This window comes from Rutidosis leptorrhynchoides, chromosome 2 (genome assembly GCF_046630445.1).
Source record: "Rutidosis leptorrhynchoides isolate AG116_Rl617_1_P2 chromosome 2, CSIRO_AGI_Rlap_v1, whole genome shotgun sequence".
Lineage (NCBI taxonomy): Eukaryota > Viridiplantae > Streptophyta > Magnoliopsida > Asterales > Asteraceae > Rutidosis > Rutidosis leptorrhynchoides.
Genome location: NC_092334.1, coordinates 1,855,489 through 1,872,149, shown reverse-complemented (window position 1 = coordinate 1,872,149; position 16,661 = coordinate 1,855,489). Strand labels below are relative to the sequence as shown.

General features: G+C 35.4%; 1 pseudogene; it reads left to right on the top strand.

Moving 5' to 3' along the window:
- The window catches only part of LOC139894262 (putative ABC transporter B family member 8), a 99,978-nt pseudogene that overhangs the window by 617 nt on the left and 82,700 nt on the right, over window positions 1–16,661 (top strand).

Here is a 16,661-nt window from a genome sequence, read left to right as displayed (position 1 = left end):
ATATGTATATGTTTATGTATGATTATTTTTTTTTGTTTTTTATTGGAATTGGAATTGACTGAATTTATTACAGAAGGGTATTGTTGGAGTAAAATTAGTGAGCGACAAGTATTAAAGATACGATACAAGTATTTGGAGGCTATTTTGAGACAAGAAGTTGGTTTTTTTGATTCACAAGAGGCAACTACTTCAGAAATCATCAATAGCATTTCCAACGACACAGCCCTCTTACAACAAGTCCTTAGCGAAAAGGTAATTAATATTTACGTACAACCGCATTCAATCAATATGTTAATAATTGCTCTCCATGTGTATGTTTATGTATTTAATTTGTTTGGTCAATGGTCAGGAAATTATCTACAAGCTTGAGAGGTCTTCTTAATTTGGTCCATGGTCAAATTACCTTTTTCTTTTGTGGTACCAAGTTTACTTTGTGAGAATATGTTGTGGCATATTCTTCATTTGATTATTAACCATTTGTGTATATTTTAATTTGGTCAACAAATCTTAGTAAATGTGTTCTCATAGTTTTTTAGTATAATATATGTTGTCATGAAAAGAAAAAAAAATTAATTAGAATGTTATTGTTTGAATTAAATAATATAGTATGTCCAGTCGTTTTGAAGAAATATGTAATGGATGATATGAGTTCGGTCTTTCTTCAATATCTAGGGAGCAAGTGCTAATATGATACTAAGGTGTCTGTAACTATGTCATGGTTTGTGAGTGAGAGTGGACTTAGAGTTTAGGTTTTATATTAGGTTGCTTGCAAAACGCTTCCACGTCCTATTGGGGTTTGTTTCTGCTTGCTCATTGCCAGTTTATTTAAATATATATCATAATTATAATAATTGAATTGATGTGTTCAAAACAAATACTCTATATTAGAACCAACAACAAATACTTGGTGACAAAGAACAACTATCCTATTTTGATGCATGTTTGTTTTGTTTGGTCAGGTGCCAAAATTCTTGATGTACGCATCAATGTTTGTATCAGGACTAGCATTCTGCATATACTTCTCATGGAGATTGTCGTTAGTAGCTTTACTGACTTTAATCCTTCTGATTATTCCTGGGCTTATATATGGAAAATACCTTGTACACTTGTCCAACAAGTCGTTTCATGAATATAGTAAGGCAAACAGTATGGTGGAACAAGCTCTTGCTTCCATTAAGACAGTCTACGCCTTCACTGCGGAGAAGACAATTATAAATAACTACTCAGAAATCTTGGATCGAACAATAAAAATAGGTTTGAAGCAAGGTTTCGCGAAAGGTCTTGCCGTGGGGACTAACGGACTTTCTTTTGCAATATGGGCATTGATTGCTTGGTATGGTAGTCATCTGGTTATGTATAAACAAGAGACTGGAGCAAGGATTCACGCCAGTGGCATAGCTTTCATCACGGTTGGATTGTAAGCCAACCCCCATATATCTTCTTTCTAATCACTTAAACATACTTTTTGTTTCTCTGGATATTTATTACTGACTTTTAAGTTTTAACTAATCTAATTGACATGATACTATATCAACCCGCCCGACCACAATACCATCTTGCTTATTATGGTTTAAAAATTTATATATATAAGATATACATATAAATCTTTTAGTGGAATTGAGTTAATACTTCATAACTCGTTATTTCGATATACCTACTGGTGATTGTGTTGTTAATATCGTTAGTGGTTATGTAATTGATGGAGCTTATAGTGTTACAGATGTTGCTGGTGTTAGTAATACTGACGGTGATGCTAGCGGTACTGTTTATGCTGCTGGTAAACAAGTCTAGCTTGTAATTCGTGCACTATCCTTGTCAGGGTTTCTATTCTTCCCTGTATCACTTCTATCCATCCATTCATCTTGGTTTACGGCTATGACTTGAATAAATAATCTCTAAAACTTTAGAGATTACATATTCACTGTAGAATATTTCTCCGATGAAGTTATGAATCAATATTTCATCATTGGTTGTTGTTGGTACTCCTTGGTATCTATGGTGCGTGTGACGTTGATGCTCGTGGGACGGATTGTGAAGTTGAGGTTTGCAATGTGGTTGTTGTTGGTGGTGGTAATGGTACTGTTGGTGTTGTTGATGGTGGTACTGTTGATGCCGGTGGTGCTTCTGGTGCTTGTAACCTTTGCACCATATTCTCTAAAGCCACTATCCGAGCGCGAAGCTCGTTGACTTCTTCTATTACACCGGGATGATTGTCGGTTCGGACGAGTGGATGAATAAGATCTAGGATTTGAGATAGTATATAATCATGACGAGATACCCTGGAAATGAGAGAGAAAATTGTGTCTCGAACAGGTTCGCCGGTAAGTGCCTCAGGTTCTTCACCAAGAGGGCAATGTGGTGGATGGAAAGGATCTCTTCTTCTTGTCTCCAATGATTAAGGAGACTACGAACTCATCCCCAATTCATCCAAAATAGATGATGGCTGATTGGTTGATCCATTCCAGTCACACTGCTTTCGGAGCTTGAGTGGGATTCCATTTCGGAATCCGAGGGACTTGAACTAATGACGAATTACATTTCGTACTATTGAATAAAGGATTTTTCGATGTGAAATGATTTTCAGCTATCGAATGATATTTTAATTACACAGAATATATATATATATATAGAGCAAAATATTTCGTAGATTACGGAGGAATTTACGGAATATGTCAGGCGAAGTTTACAGTAATAGATACGCTAAGATATGAATTAGCAGATACGCTAAGATATGAATTTTGTCTATACACTATTCATGCAATCAATGCAGTACGATGTGTCTAGACTAAGAATGATAAGCAAGTAATTTTCGACAAGAAATGATAAGCAAAACTTTTTGACATGCAGACACGGTCGAAGTCCAGACTCACTAATGCATCTTAACAACTATCAGTTAGACACACTAATGCAAGACCTGGTTCACTAAGACCACCGCTCTGATACCACATGAAGTGACCCGTCCTAATCCATAAGGATGAATACAATAACATATGGTTACATTGCGAGATTCTGACCTCTATATGATACATTTTACAAACATTGCATTCGTTTTTGAAAGACAAACTTTCATTACATTGAAAGTTGACAGGTATGCATACTGAAATGTCCCGTTCATATTGATTATAAACGTTCCATATTAATTGATTTCGTTGCGAGGTTTTGACCTCTATATGAGACGTTTTTCAAAGACTGCATTCATTTTTAAAACAACCATAACCTTTATTTTATCAATAAAGGTTTCAAAAGCATTACGTAGATTATCAAATAATGATAATCTAAAATATACTGTTTACACACGATCATTACATAATGGTTTACAATAGAAATATATTACATCGACATATGTTTCTTGAATGCAGTTTTTACATAATATCATACAAACATGGACTCCAAATCTTGTCCTTATTTTAGCATGCAACAGCGGAAGCTCTTAATATTCACCTGAGAATAAACATGCTTTAAACGTCAACAAAAATGTTGGTGAGTTATAGGTTTAACCTATATATATCAAATCGTAACAATAGACCACAAGATTTCATATTTCAATATACATCCCATACATAGAGATAAAAATCATTCATATGGTGAACACCTGGTAACCGACATTAACAAGATGCATATATAAGAATATCCCCATCATTCTGGGATCCTCCATCGGACATGATATAAATTTCGAAGTACTAAAGCATCCGGTACTTTGGATGGGGTTTGTTAGGCCCAATAGATCTATCTTTAGGATTCACGTCAATTAGGGTCTCTGTTCCCTAATTCTTAGATTACCAGACTTAATAAAAAGGGGCATATTCGATTTCGATAATTCAACCATAGAATGTAGTTTCAAGTACTTGTGTCTATTTTATAAATCATTTATAAAACCTGCATGTATTCTCATCCTAAAAATATTAGATTTTAAAAGTGGGACTATAACTCACTTTCACAGATTTTTACTTCGTCAGGAAGTAAGACTTGGCCACTGGTCGATTCACGAACCTATAACAAATATGTACATATATATCAAAGTATATTCAAAATATATTTACAACACTTTTAATACATTTTGATGTTTTAAGTTTATTAAGTCAGCTGCCCTCGTTAGTAACCTACAACTAGTTGTCCAACGTTAGATGTACAGAAAAAAATTTATATATATTATCTTGAATCAATCCACGACCCAGTGTATACACGTCTCAGGCTAGATCATAACTCAAAGTATATATATTTTTGGAATCAACCTCAACCCTGTATAGCTAACTCCCACATTACTGCATATAGAGTGTCTATGGTTGTTCCAAATAATATATACACAAGGGTCGATATGATATGTCAAAACATTTGCATACGTGTCTATGGTATTCCAAGATTACATAATATATTAGAATACATGTATAATACAATATGAGTTAGCTAGGATATGATTAATATAGATTTGTTACCAATTTTCACGTTGCTACAACAAGAAAAATTATCCAATCTTGTTTTACCCATAACTTCTTCATTTTAAATCCGTTTTGAGTGAATCAAATTGCTATGGTTTCATATTGAACTCTATTTTATGAATCTAAACAGAAAAAGTATAGGTTTATAGTCTAAAATATAAGTTACAAGTCGTTTTTGTAAAGGTAGTCATTTCAGTCGAAAGAACGACGTCTAGATGACCATTTTAGAAAACATACTTCCACTTTGAGTTTAACCATGATTTTTGGATATAGTTTCATGTTCATAAGAAAAATCATTTTCCCAGAAGAACAACTTTTAAATCAAAGTTTATCATAGTTTTTAATTAACTAACCCAAAACAGTCCGCGGTGTTACTACGACGGCGTATGTCCGGTTTTACAGTGTTCTTCGTGTTTCCAGGTTTTAAATCATTAAGTTAGCATATCATATAGATATAGAACATGTGTTTAGTGTAACATCCCCCCTTTTTCCGTTTACTTTTCCGTTTAACTATTTAAATTCCATTATATGTTTATAACATCTCCCGTTAATACGCGTTTTAAAAATATTTTCGTTTAGGTAATTCACGCACCCGATCTAAAAGTTGAGGGACTAAGTTTGTCAAATGGGCAAAGAAGTGACTAGCTTTTGACTAGTCAACCCCACCTCCCCATCCTTTTTCATTTCATTTTCATTTTCTTTACTACTTTCACATTTTTCTCTCAAATCTTCAAACAAGGAATCAGCATCTATTTCTAATCGGTCAAGCTTCAATCCAAACAAACTACATATTCGGAATCCTTGCATCTTCCTCTTTGAATCCATACCGATTTCATCAAGTTTGGGTAACTTTATAAAATCACTAGATTTTGTGTTCTTGATATTTTTAACTTATAAAGTTGTTGATTAGTGTCTATGGCTCAAGTCTAACATGAATATATGATTTATATGTTCGATCTTGTTATTTATAGTAACTAGCATGAACTTGAAGTTTGGTGTGTTTGACTTGGTGATTTGGGTGCTTAAATGTTGTTAGATAACAAAAGTGCAAGTATTAAATATGTTACTAGTATCACTAGCTTCAATTTGATGTGTAGGTTGCTTTAGAAAACTCCATAAACTTGATTATTGATTTTGGGTGGATTTGGGTTAGGGTTTGATGAACTTGAAATGAACCTTTGATGCTTTGAATGCCATGAAATGTTGTTAGTAAGTGTTTAATTGTATGGTATGTTTAATTACCTTTGAAACGGCATATAATATGTGTAAATTGGTTTCCTTAGTCAAGAAAAGCGTTTTATGAACTTGAAACTTTGATTTTGAACGTTTAATGATCATTTATTGAGGTTTTTCATTGTTGTTAATGATGAGTTTGATTTATTAAATGTGTTTAGTTGTATTCCTCTTTAATTTACCTTTCCAATGATATAAGATACGTGTTTTGAATGTTTACGGTTCATAAGTTACGTTTGTTTGAAGTTTTGATCGAGCCTACACTTAAAATCAGCACAGGTGTCCTGTCATGCTTTAGCCCGCGGCGCGGCTCCTCTAGCCGCGGCGCGGCTTAACACTAACTCAGATGTCTGAAACCATCAAAATGCTCGACCTTCAAAACTAGTGTTAGCCCGCGGCGCGGGTCTTCCAGCCGCGGCGCGGCTTAAAGCGTGGGCAGATGGTTGTTCACTTTGCAACTTTCATTTGAATTCTAACTATGCTACGCACCTTCGATTGACATGAAACTTGGCCAACATGCTTATATATGATTTCTAAGCTTAGAAAAATTGTCCGAGACCCGACCCGAACACGTTGACTTTTTCGTTGACTTTGACTTTGACCAAGTTTGACTTTTAGTCAAACTTAACCAAATGATTATGCAATCATTCTAACTTGTTCCTATACTTGTATCTTGCATGAAACTTGACAAATTGATTCACATGCTACATAATCGATATGTAATGAGCCATAGGACTAATTGAACATCTTTGACCTTTTGTGTTTACCGTTATTGATACGACCTATTTGTTTAGGTCAAGACTAGCATTCGTTCTTGCACACGTTTACTTGTTGAAGTACTCTTACATACGTGCACTCAAGGTGAGATCATAGTCCCACTTTTACTCTTTTGAACTTATATTTGGGATGAGAAAACATAAACGTTTCTTTTTAACTAAGTGAACACAAGTACATGAAAACAAACATTCTACATACGAGTTTAGAACGAAAGCCTCAATTCGATTATCATTAGTTACACTTGCAGGGTGTAAGTGTAGGCATGAACTTATGTTGTATGGCCATATGGGTTTGAAAACCCTCATCTCGGACGGTTCGCTACCGTCCACAGATGAAATATATTTTCGGGAAACAGTGTATGTTCTAACACTATTGTGATGGGGTACTATGGAAGGAAACGTTAAGCCTTGATAATTGGGTGCTCGTGAATATTAACTTTTAGAATGTATTACTATTTATCAATGATACAAATCTTGTGGTTCGACTTACTTTTACATACTTACTTACTTAAACCTATGATTTCACCAACGTTTTCGTTGACAGATTTCTATGTTTTTCTCAGGTCCTTGAACATTAGGTGATACATGCTTCCGCACTTTCTTTTTGATACTTGCTTTGGATGTCGAGTATACTTGCACATGTGGAGCGTCTTTTGACTACTTTAAATTGTGTCGCACGTGTTTCATTTGTACTTTAAACATCGTTATGTACTAGTTATGGAAACTACTTTTGTAAACTTTGAAACATCCACACTTATGAAATGATTGCGACATATTTTTTCGGTCAAACTTTGTCTTAAAGACTTATGACCATGCAATGGGACCTACGTAGACGGCACCGTCAAACATGATTTGGTCGGGTCGCTACAGATGGTATCAGAGCATTGGTTGTAGGGATTTAGAGTTCATTGGTGTCAACCCCGAGTCACAGGGTACATTAGTGAATCTAGACTACAACCGGCATATAGACTCGAAGTAGGAATTACTTGACTACTTGTGCATTTATACTCGAACTCTTCTATCATATCTAACTCGTATTCGATCTTAATCTTACATTGATAAATTTTATTGACGCGCCACCTTGACTATATGAAGTAATGTCGAATGCACATATGAATTAGGGTAATATAATTTCCAGGATTATATTACGGTGACTCATATGAACATTCCGACATTATAACATAAAGAATTTAAGGCGAGTCAAGGATAATTTTCTCTCTATCTTTATTCCATATGACGGTTAGTATTATTTAGAATACTAACCAACGGTATTCTTTTGTTTTTGAAGGAACAATGCCTCCTCGTCGTGTGCCACGCCATGAGACTCCCGAACAAGCTCTACAACGAATGATAGCCACCGCCGTAGAGGCGGCCATGGCCGATCACTCCACCAACAACAATAACAATAACAACAACAACAACCAAGGAGCCGGTAACTCTAGCGAAGGGTGCTCCTACAAGGCTTTTATGGGGTGCAAACCTCACACTTATGATGGAACCGGGGGACCGGTTACTCTTACTCGATGGTTCGAACAAACGGAGGCCGTCTTTAGCATAAGCGGTTGTCGGGACCAAGACAAGGTCAAATACTCCTCTCACACTTTCGCCGGTGTTGCCCTCACTTGGTGGAACAACTATGTTCAATCAGTGGGTACCGATGAAGCTCATGCCCTCTCTTGGGCCGATTTAAGGGAAAAGATGATTGTTGAATATTTCTCTCGCGAAGAAACCCGAAAGCTCGAACAAGAGCTAAGAACTTTGAAGGCGGTCAGAAATGATCTCAAGGCCTATAACCAACGCTTCGCCGAACTATCTTTGATGTGTCCTAATCTCGTGAACCCCGAATCTTAAAGGGTTGAACTCTATATGGTGTAGTGACCCGAACTTTTCCATATTTATATATATTAATTGAGATTGATATTTACATGATTAAATGTTTCCAACATGTTAAGCAATCAAACTTGTTAAGACTTGATTAATTGAAATATATTTCATATAGACAATTGACCACCCAAGTTGACCGGTGATTCACGAACGTTAAAACTTGTAAAAACTATATGATGACATATATATGGATATATATATAGTTAACATGATACTATGATAAGTAAACATATCATTAAGTATATTAACAATGAACTACATATGTAAAAACAAGACTACTAACTTAATGATTTTTAAACGAGACATATATGTAACGATTATCGTTGTAAAGACATTTAATGTATATATATCATATTAAGAGATATTCATACATGATAATATCATGATAATATAATAATTTAAAATCTCATTTGATATTATAAACATTGGGTTAACAACATTTAACAAGATCGTTAACCTAAAGGTTTCAAAACAACACTTACATGTAACGACTAACGATGACTTAACGACTCAGTTAAAATGTATATACATGTAGTGTTTTAATATGTATTTATACACTTTTGAAAGACTTAAATAAACTTATCAAAATACTTCTACTTAACAAAAATGCTTACAATTACATCCTCGTTCAGTTTCATCAACAATTCTACTCGTATGCACCCGTATTCGTACTCGTACGATACACAGCTTTTAGATGTATGTACTATTGGTATATACACTCCAATTATCAGTTCTTAGCAGCCCATGTGAGTCACCTAACACATGTGGGAACCATCATTTGGCAACTAGCATGAAATATCTCATAAAATTACAAAAATATGAGTAATCATTCATGACTTATTTACATGAAAACAAAATTACATATCCTTTATATCTAATCCATACACCAACGACCAAAAACACCTACAAACACTTTCATTCTTAAATTTTCTTCATCTAATTAATCTCTCTCAAGTTCTATCTTCAAGTTCTAAGTGTTCTTCATATATTCTACAAGTTCTAGTTACATAAAATCAAGAATACTTTCAAGTTTGCTAGCTCACTTCCAATCTTGTAAGGTGATCATCCAACCTCAAGAAATCTTTGTTTCTTACAGTAGGTTATCATTCTAATACAAGGTAATAATCATATTCAAACTTTGGTTCAATTTCTATAACTATAACAATCTTATTTCAAGTGATGATCTTACTTGAACTTGTTTTCGTGTCATGATTCTGCTTCAAGAACTTCGAGCCATCCAAGGATCCATTGAAGCTAGATCCATTTTTCTCTTTTCCAGTAGGTTTATCCAAGGAACTTAAGGTAGTAATGATGTTCATAACATCATTCGATTCATACATATAAAGCTATCTTATTCGAAGGTTTAAACTTGTAATCACTAGAACATAGTTTAGTTAATTCTAAACTTGTTCGCAAACAAAAGTTAATCCTTCTAACTTGACTTTTAAAATCAACTAAACACATGTTCTATATCTATATGATATGCTAACTTAATGATTTAAAACCTGGAAACACGAAAAACACCGTAAAACCGGATTTACGCCGTCGTAGTAACACCGCGGGCTGTTTTGGGTTAGTTAATTAAAAACTATGATAAACTTTGATTTAAAAGTTGTTATTCTGGGAAAATGATTTTTATTATGAACATGAAACTATATCCAAAAATTATGGTTAAACTCAAAGTGGGAGTATGTTTTCTAAAATGGTCATCTAGACGTCGTTCTTTCGACTGAAATGACTACCTTTACAAAAACGACTTGTAACTTATTTTTCCGACTATAAACCTATACTTTTTCTGTTTAGATTCATAAAATAGAGTTCAATATGAAACCATAGCAATTTGATTCACTCAAAACGGATTTAAAATGAAGAAGTTATGGGTAAAACAAGATTAGATAATTTTTCTCATTTTAGCTACGTGAAAATTGGTAACAAATCGATTCCAACCATAACTTAATCAACTTGTATTGTATATAATGTAATCTTGAGATACCATAGACACGTATACAATGTTTCGACCTATCATGTCGACACATCTATATATATTTCGGAACAACCATAGACACTCTATATGTGAATGTTGGAGTTAGCTATACAGGGTTGAGGTTGATTCCAAAATATATATAGTTTGAGTTGTGATCAATACTGAGATACGTATACACTGGGTCGTGGATTGATTCAAGATAATATTTATCAATTTATTTCTGTACATCTAACTGTGGACAACTAGTTGTAGGTTACTAACAAGGACAGCTGACTTAATAAACTTAAAACATCAAAATATATTAAAAGTGTTATAAATATATTTGAACATACTTTGATATATATGTATATATTGTTATAGGTTCGTGAATCAACCAGTGGCCAAGTCTTACTTCCCGACGAAGTAAAAATCTGTGAAAGTGAGTTATAGTCCCACTTTTAAAATCTAATATTTTTGGGATGAGAATACATGCAGGTTTTATAAATGATTTACAAAATAGATACAAGTACGTGAAACTACATTCTATGGTTGAATTATCGAAATCGAATATGCCCCTTTTTATTAAGTCTGATAATCTAAGAATTAGGGAACAGACACCCTAATTGACGCGAATCCTAAAGATAGATCTATTGGGCCTAACAAACCCCATCCAAAGTACCGGATGCTTTAGTACTTCGAAATTTATATCATATCCGAAGGGTGTCCCGGAATGATGGGGATATTCTTAAATATGCATCTTGTTAATGTCGGTTACCAGGTATTCACCATATGAATGATTTTTATCTCTATGTATGGGATGTGTATTGAAATATGAAATCTTGTGGTCTATTATTATGATTTGATATATATAGGTTAAACCTATAACTCACCAACATTTTTGTTGACGTTTTAAGCATGTTTATTCTCAGGTGATTATTAAGAGCTTCCGCTATCGCATACTTAAATAAGGACGAGATTTGGAGTCCATGCTTGTATGATATTGTGTAAAAACTGCATTCAAGAAACTTATTTTGTTGTAACATATTTGTATTGTAAACCATTATGTAATGGTCGTGTATAAACAGGATATTTTAGATTATCATTATTTGATAATCTACGTAAAGCTTTTTAAAACCTTTATCTATGAAATAAAGGTTATGGTTTGTTTTAAAAATGAATGCAGTCTTTGAAAAACGTCTCATATAGAGGTCAAAACCTCGCAACGAAATCAATTAATATGGAACGTTTTTAATCAATAAGAACGGGACATTTCAGTTGGTATCCGAGCGTTGGTCTTAGAGAACCAGAATTTTGCAATAGTGTGTCTTATCGAGTTTGTTAGGATGCATTAGTGAGTCTGGACTTCGACCGTGTTTACTTGAAAAATGTTTTCTTAACAAATTTTGTTGGAAACTATATATTTTTAACATGTGAATATTATGTGATATATTAATCTCTTAACGCGTTTGATATTATGTGATAGATGTCTACCTCTAGAACAAGTCCCATTGACTCACTTAATAATAATGAAGAGTCAAATGTAAATTGGAATGATTCGTGGACTGATTCACAAGTTCCCGAAGAGGAACCGGAAGAAGAGTCGGAACCAGAAGAAGAATCGGAAACGAAAGAAGAATCGGAACCGGATGAAGAAATAGAACCGGTGGGGAAAATAATAAAACGGTTAATTAAAAGAAAATCCTCAACCAACCGACCAAGGTTAATTATGGTCAATGGTGTTTCCGCTAAGGAAGCAAAATATTGGGAGGATTACCAATTCTCCGATGAATCGGATTCTGACGAGAATTCCGATGATGTTATAGAAATTTCCCCAACTAAATTTAAAAAGGCAAAAGAAAATAATAAGGGAAAGGGCATAAAAATAGAGAAATCTAATTCCAACCCCGATGAACTTTATATGTATCGTCAACCCCCGAAGTCCTTAAGTTGTAACAATGACCCGGGAACCTCTAAACCACCAGGTTTTTCTAAACCAATGTGGAAAACGACGGCTCGTATTAGGGGAACATCATATATCCCTAGAAACTTGGCAAAATGAACCAAAACCGAAGAAGAAGAAACAAGCGAGTCGGAATAAGATAGTTGTATTCGTGTGGTGTAATATATGTAATATAGTGTGCTTATGCTTTATGATATATGTAAAAATTGCTTGTATCAATAAGTATTTTTTTTTATGAATCTAACTCTTGTCTATTTTACAGTATAAAAACACAAAATGGATAGACAACCCAATATTTTAAGAGACCTACCCGGAGACATGATTGATGAAATCTTGTCTAGAGTCGGTCAGAATTCTTCGGCACAACTATTTAAGGCGAGATCAGTTTGTAAGACATTCGAAGAACGTTCCAAGAATGCCTTGGTTTATAAAAGGCTTTCGTTCGAAAGATGGGGGATATCACATTGGGAAATCCATAAGTTACGATGTGTTTACTTTGACGCATATATTGCGGGGAACCTAAATGCTATTTTACGTAATGGGTTAAGAAATTATTTTGACTCAATATATCCGAATATTGGACTTCGTGATTTAGAAAAAGCGGCTAACATGCAACATAAAGAAGCATGTTATGCTTACGGATTAGTAATGTTCGCTTCTTACCAAAGTGAGAACAAGAACATCGGGCTACAACTATTAAACAAAACGTTTCCACAAGTGACGGAGTCGGTAATTGGGGTAAGAAATGAGGTTTTTAGATTGTTACGGGACTGTTGGACATTACGTAACCCTCGTCCCTTTGACGACGTTACAAAACGCTGTCTTATCAACGGCCATAACGGTTATGTTCCACAAGACCAAGGATGGGAAGTAGTCCTAGTAAAACCAGAATGCATGACTTGTTTCTGGACGTATGAATTACGTGTCTTTATTGCCTTTGCTGAACGACTTGTGTACTAGCTAGAATTATCTTCACAACTATCTTGTATCAAAGTTATTGTGTGCTATATTTCATGCTTTATGTAAAATAAGCGGTATTGTAAGTTTGTAAAATATTGTATAAAAGTTTGAACGCGAAATATTATTATAATCAGTTTTTCATATAGAATTGTAGTAGTTGAATTGTATATTAGCTACTAAGTATGAACTTAACGGGTAGGTACTACCCGAATTTAAACTTATAAAACGCTAATATGAAGAAAAAGCTTTTATAAATGAGTTCATATTATGCTACGAAATACTATTAACTACTCTTAATATTCTGTATGATTAACTTGTTCCATTTGACTATTTTGAAGGAAATGGCACCGACTACTCGACACGCCGTGAATATGAATGAAGAGGAATTCCGTACTTTTCTTGATTCAAACATAGCCGCAGTACAGGCTGCGCTACATACCAACAATAACCTTGGATCTAGCAGTACAGGAAATCGTGTAGGATGCACCTACAAAGAATTCACTGCCTGCAAACCTTTGGAATTTGATGGAACCGAAGGACCGATCGGATTGAAACGGTGGACAGAGAAGGTCGAATCGGTGTTTGCCATAAGTAAGTGTACTGAAGAGGACAAAGTGAAGTACGCTATGCATACCTTCACAGGTTCTGCGTTAACATGGTGGAATACCTATCTAGAGCAAGTGGGACAAGACGATGCGTACGCACTACCGTGGTCAGCATTCAAGCACTTGATGAACGAGAAGTACCGTCCCAGAACCGAGGTCAATAAGCTCAAGACAGAACTTAGAGGGTTACGAACCCAAGGATTTGATATTACCACGTACGAAAGACGATTCACAAAATTGTGCCTATTGTGTCCGGGAGCATTCGAAGATGAGGAAGAGAAGATCGACGCGTTTGTGAAAGGATTACCGGAAAGAATCCAAGAAGATATAAGTTCACACGAGCCCGCCTCCATACAACAGGCATGTAGAATGGCTCACAAACTAGTGAACCAGATTGAAGAAAGAATTAAAGAACAGACTGCTGAAGAGGCCAATGTAAAGCAAGTCAAAAGAAAGTGGGAGGAAAACGGTGATAAGAATCACCAATACAACAACAACAGCAATTACAACAATAATCGCAACAATTATCCCAACAATCGCAACATCAATCGCAACTACAACAAACGGCCCAACAACAACAACAACAACAACAACAGCAACTACAACAATCATCCCAACAACAATAATAACCGCAACAACAACAACAATCAGAAGCAGCTATGCCAAAGGTGTGAAAAGTATCACTCGGGGTTCTGCACCAAATTTTGCAACAAGTGTAAAAGAAATGGTCATAGCGAGGCGAAGTGTGAGGTCTACAGACCAGGGGTTAATAGAACGAAAGGAACAAATGGTGTCGGAACGAGTAATGGTGGAGCAAGTAGTGTCGGAGCAAGTTATGCCAATGTAGTTTATTATAAATGTGGAAAACCGGGCCACATTATTAGAAATTGCCCGAACCAGGAGAACACGAATGGACAAGGTCGCGGAAGAGTTTTCAATATTAATGCGGCAGAGGCACAGGAAGACCCGGAGCTTGTTACGGGTACGTTTCTTATTGACAATAAATCTGCTTACGTTTTATTTGATTCGGGTGCGGATAGAAGCTATATGAGTAGAGATTTTTGTGCTAAATTAAGTTGTCCATTGACGCCTTTGGATAGTAAATTTTTACTCGAATTAGCAAATGGTAAATTAATTTCAGCAGATAATATATGTCGGAATCGAGAAATTAAACTGGTTAGCGAAACATTTAAGATTGACTTGATACCAGTAGAGTTAGGGAGTTTTGATGTGATAATCGGTATGGACTGGTTGAAAGAAGTGAAAGCAGAGATCGTTTGTTACAAAAATGCAATTCGCATTATACGAGAAAAAGGAAAACCCTTAATGGTGTACGAAGAAAAGGGCAACACAAAGCTACATCTTATTAGTAATTTGAAGGCACAAAAACTAATAAGAAAAGGTTGCTATGCTATTCTAGCACACGTCGAGAAAGTACAAACTGAAGAAAAGAGCATCAATGATGTTCCCATTGCAAAAGAATTTCCCGATGTATTTCCGAAAGAATTACCGGGATTACCCCCACATCGATCCGTTGAATTTCAAATAGATCTTGTACCAGGAGCTGCACCAATAGCTCGTGCTCCTTACAGACTCGCACCCAACGAGATGAAAGAACTGCAAAGCCAATTACAAGAACTTTTAGAGCGTGGTTTCATTCGACCAAGCACATCACCGTGGGGAGCTCCTGTTTTGTTTGTCAAGAAGAAAGATGGTACATTCAGGTTGTGTATCGACTACCGAGAGTTGAACAAACTTACCATCAAGAACCGCTACCCACTACCGAGAATCGACGACTTATTTGATCAACTACAAGGCTCGTCTGTTTATTCAAAGATTGACTTACGTTCCGGGTATCATCAAATGCGGGTGAAAGAAGATGATATTCCAAAGACTGCTTTCAGAACACGTTACGGTCATTATGAGTTTATGGTCATGCCGTTTGGTTTAACTAATGCACCAGCTGTGTTCATGGACCTTATGAACCGAGTGTGTGGACCATACCTTGACAAGTTTGTCATTGTTTTCATTGATGACATACTTATTTACTCAAAGAATGACCAAGAACACGGTGAACATTTGAGAAAGGTGTTAGAAGTATTGAGGAAGGAAGAATTGTACGCTAAGTTTTCAAAGTGTGCATTTTGGTTGGAAGAAGTTCAATTCCTCGGTCACATAGTGAACAAAGAAGGTATTAAGGTGAATCCGGCAAAGATAGAAACTGTTGAAAAGTGGGAAACCCCGAAAACTCCGAAACACATACGCCAGTTTTTAGGACTAGCTGGTTACTACAGAAGGTTCATCCAAGACTTTTCCAGAATAGCAAAACCCTTGACTGCATTAACGCATAAAGGGAAGAAATTTGAATGGAATGATGAACAAGAGAAAGCGTTTCAATTATTGAAGAAAAAGCTAACTACGGCACCTATATTGTCATTGCCTGAAGGGAATGATGATTTTGTGATTTATTGTGATGCATCAAAGCAAGGTCTCGGTTGTGTATTAATGCAACGAACGAAGGTGATTGCTTATGCGTCTAGACAATTGAAGATTCAGGAACAAAATTATACGACGCATGATTTGGAATTAGGCACGGTTGTTTTTGCATTAAAGACTTGGAGGCACTACTTATATGGGGTCAAAAGTATTATATATACCGACCACAAAAGTCTTCAACACATATTTAATCAGAAACAACTGAATATGAGGCAGCGTAGGTGGATTGAATTGTTGAATGATTACGACTTTGAGATTCGTTACCACCCGGGGAAGGCAAATGTGGTAGCCGATGCCTTGAGCAGGAAGGACAGAGAACCCATTCGAGTAAAATCTATGAATATAATG